The following is a 4,443-nucleotide window of genomic DNA, read 5'->3' on the forward strand; positions in this document are numbered from 1 at the left end:
ATCCAATGTCCTCCTTTGGCTTCTACAAGTACCAGTCATGCACATAATATAAGTGTAAGCAAGACAACACTCATTAAAATAAAATAAGCCTTTACATTTTTTAAATATTGAATGCTTCATGAGTTTGCATGCCATCCTCGTGCAGGGGCCCTGCTAATCTCCTCTGTACTGTTCCATTTTTAGTGTATGTGCTGCCAAAGCAAGCATAGTCTCTTAAATTTTTAAACACCCAAAAGGACAGTCAGACGTGGTAGCCACATACCTGTGATCCAAGCACTCAGGAAGATGAGGCCAGAAGATCTCAAGTTCAAACCCAACCTGGTCTACAGAGAGAGACCCCGTCTTAAAAATAAAATATACAGCAGGGCAGTGGTGGTAAACACCTTTAGTCCCAACACTCGAGTGTTCGAGACCAGCCTGCTCTATAAAGCAAGTTCTGGGAAAGCCTGGGTTATTCAGAGAAACCCTGCCCTGAAAAACCAAAAAAAAAAAAAAAAAAAAAAATCAAATAATAAATAAGATAACACCAGACAAACAACAGGAGTAGAAGCAGAGAAGACAAACATGAGTCTCTGCAGCTCTGTGTGGGGCGAGTGTATATGTGAGCATCCGTGACCTGAGAGTCTGGATGGTCTGTGGAAATACGTCTGTATATGTTTGAGTATGTGCGTATTAGGGAGAGTCAGGGAGTCCCATCAAGTTGTTTGCCCAGGTGGAATTGGAGAATACATTCTGAGTTCTGCAATGTTTTTACTAAATGCCTAAAGGCAATACGGTCACACCCATTCCTTAGTTATTCAAGAGTATTTCAAGTTCTGTATACTTATCTGGCTTAGTTCTGGGGACAGTATATGAACTGGTCCGATGTTCATCTGCTTTCATGGCCCTTAAAGTTTGCAGGTGGGTGCGAAGGGAGGTGGGTGAGACGGTACCCTGTCATTGTTCGAATGTGTGAGGTGTTGTGAGAGGGAATGAGATTAACCAAGTCTGGGCTACCGGAAGTGACCTCAGGGCTGACCCTGTAGGACAAACCTGGGTAAGGGGAAAGAGCAATCTGAGCTACCTACAGACTTAAGTTACCAGTTTCTATTCAGAGCCTGGGCGTGGTAGGTTTCAGTCACCTGTCCTCTGCGCAACCACTGTCCCAGCTGGCCACAGGAACGCCATCCTCCTTGGCCTTTTCTCCTGCATTTTGTCCCCCACTCATAGACCTCCAGTGTCCCTGGTACATCATAGGTCCTTATTAAATGCACACTGGATATTAACAAATACACCTAACCATGGTACTTGATAACTTTTTTTTTAACAGGTTCAACCCACCTCCATGTTCGGAGCTTGCCCCACAACAGTAGATGTTGTCTACTGCACTCGCTGGTCAAAGAAAGGCCCAGCAGCTCAAAGGCTTTGGGAGAAGAAACGGAGCTATTTAAATCTGAAGGCTGAGAGTTCCAGAGAGAGAAATCACTGTGGGGTAGAAGTTCACATAAACTCTCCCTAATGTTTCCTAAGAACTCCCCAGGGGCACGTACATTCTCTAGTTGGGTAATTAAGAAGTAGTTACATCCTCCAGAGACTAGCTGAACGCCCTAGATAATTTCTCCAATTTTGATTTAGCAAAAGGGTGAAATAACTATGCTTTAGCCTTTTTGGTTTGTGCCTAATAGCTTCAAACTCAGTGATGGTTTAGGCACACCATGGGAACTGTGGTGAGTCTCCTGAGTTGCTATAGAAGCTTCCTCAAGTCAGCTCCTACTTCTTGTCTTTCTCTGGTAAGTAGAGTTGTTATACTTTATTGTTCCTTCTCCCAGTAGCTTTAATTCTCAATACTGCAGACAATGTTATGGGTGTATTTATTCACTGAATATAAACAAAATCCAAAGAAAAAGAAGCATACAAAACAAAAGTATACTTTGTTACTCAGTTTAAACCCGAAATCAGCAGAGAAGCTTGGGAGATTCTCGGGGCGCATGAGTGTTTTCTCTACCCGGCTTATGTCTTAAAAGATGCTCCTCGCTAATCCTGAATGCGAACCGAGCATCAGTTCTGTGGGCGGCTTAGCATTCGCATAATTTATCTTGGGATTTTTTTAAAAATCCGTGACTAATTTTAAGAGTAACTTCTACAGAGTCCTCAACACTTAGGAGGGGTTATTACAGGCCAATGCGTTTACGTTTGTGTAGGTAAAAAGTTTTATCTCCGGAATGATATTATCTCAGCGAGATGGTATTAAGTGACTGTTTTGTAATTGAGGAAACAAGTCAGAGTGGTTTAGTGCCTCACCTGGGACCTCATAAGCTCAAGTCAAATGGTTGGAAATCCACACTGGCTTTTCTCCAAACTCCCTCGCACCACTGGGTTACTCCCCTTTCTGTCCCCGCCCCCGCCCCACCCCTGTGGTGAGGGAGGCGTGGCTATAGACTGAACCAGGTGTTGCTTGGGAGAATAGAAAGCCGAAAGGAGAAAATGCCCTTGTTCCATTGGCTCTTCCCATTCCTCCCTCAGTCCTTGCTTGGATTGATGCCGAGAACCCCAGGCTGGGGACACATTTGTTTTGGGTGGTTGTCGGCTGCTTGCTTTTCTTTTAAAAATTATTTTAAAAGTAATTTTTGTTCTCGGTCTTAGCGCCATCTTCCTTGAAACTCCTGCGCCATGAGAGCGAAGTGGCGGAAGAAGGGAATGCGCAGGCTGAAGCGCAAGAGAAGAAAGATGAGGCAGAGGTCCAAGTAAAGCAGCGTGTGCACCCACGAGGCCTGCAGGAGCAGAAGGGATGCTGAGGGCCTGCACACCGGAACAAGTTGTGGACTGTACGCTGCTGTCGGCAATGAAGTCTCCGTAGACCTGGAGCGCCGCCTCACCGAGATCACGCGGGGAAGATGACTGCCCTTCTTACAACCAAAACAGTCCCGCTGGCCCTCCGCCCTCGACCTTTGGCATTCTGCACTAGTTCTGTTCTCTCTTGTGACCAAATGTAACTCGTGTACAATAAATCCTCTTGCTGTCAGCTGAAGAATCAAAAAAAAAGTAATTTTTATATGTATGAGTGTTTTTGCTTGCATGCATCTACCTACACTATGTGTGTGTGTGCGGTGCCCACAGAGGCCAGAGGAGTGCCCTGGAGCTACAGATGATTGTGATGTGGGTGCTGGGAATTGAACCAGGACCCTCTGTAAGAACAACAAATGCTCTAAACTGCTGAGCCATCTCTCCAGGCCCTGTCTGCTAACATTTTTGAGACACGATCTCATGGAGCCAGGCTTGCAACAAATGCACTATGGATTGGAAAAATGACCTTGAACTTCGCATTCTTCTCATCCTCCTGCCTCCACTTCCCAAGTGCTCACATTAAGATATGCACTACCACAGCTGGCTCATAATTATACATTTTACATCGGAGATGTTATACAATCAGCAGCGAGTCCAGCTGTACACTTCTTTCTCCGATGGAAATTCGGTGTGAACATTTTTTTACCATCATGACGGACTAAAGAGTCTCATTGCTTTCTCTAAAGCGTCCCTGAACGGTCACACAAGTGCTCCAGGAGAATGCTAAACAGTGCTATGCCTATTTCAACAGACTGACAGGGAGAGGGTAGCAAGCAACCGCTGGCATCAGAGGAAAAGGCGGCTTTGTTAAACAAGATTATCCCTCCAGGGTGGCCTCTAGAGGGCCACCTTCCACCCCCTTTTCTTCATTGTAGATTCCAACAAATTAGACTTTTCAAGTATACTGGATCACAACAGACGTGAATATGCTAAAGAACACACAACAGATTTATAAGAAGTTACACTATCTGACATTAACTTTTTATCACTTTTTTATAAAATCTGTTTAGGGGCTGGCAAGATGGCTTGGCAGGAATCTGCAACACGCTGAGTTCTTTCTATCAAACAACTCAACAGCTCTGGCTAAACTGAGCAGAAGGGAATTCTTTGGGAAGTATGTGGTCCTTGTGAGGATTGACGAGAAGGTTGGCCTCAAATAGGAGAGATCCAGGAGTTGCCTGTGGTAGCAAATGCTTGCAATCTTACACTCTAGATGCTGAGGCAGGAGGATCAAGAGTTCAGTGTCAAGTGGAGCTGTATAGTGAGATTCTTTCTTTCTGTCTTTCTTTCTTTTTTTTTTAAGATTTATTTATTAGATATAGCTATCTTCAGACACACCAGAAGAGGGCATCAGATCTCATTACAGATGGTTGTGAGCCACCATGTGGTTGCTGGGAATTGAACTCAGGACCTTGGGAAGAGCAGTCAGTGCTCTAATTAACCACTGAGCCATCTCTCCAGCCTGAGATTATTTCTTAAGAGAAAAAGAAAATCCCAGCTACCTGGCTCTCAGCTGTGTTTAGGACCATGGGGTAAGAAAGTAGATAAGGAAAGGGGATTTGTGAACCCTGGAAAGGGTAGGGCACACACACACACCAAAGTGTAGGGTCCAGGAAAGAG

The sequence above is a fragment of the Micromys minutus genome, assembly GCF_963924665.1.
Source record: "Micromys minutus genome assembly, chromosome: 1".
NCBI lineage: Eukaryota > Metazoa > Chordata > Mammalia > Rodentia > Muridae > Micromys > Micromys minutus.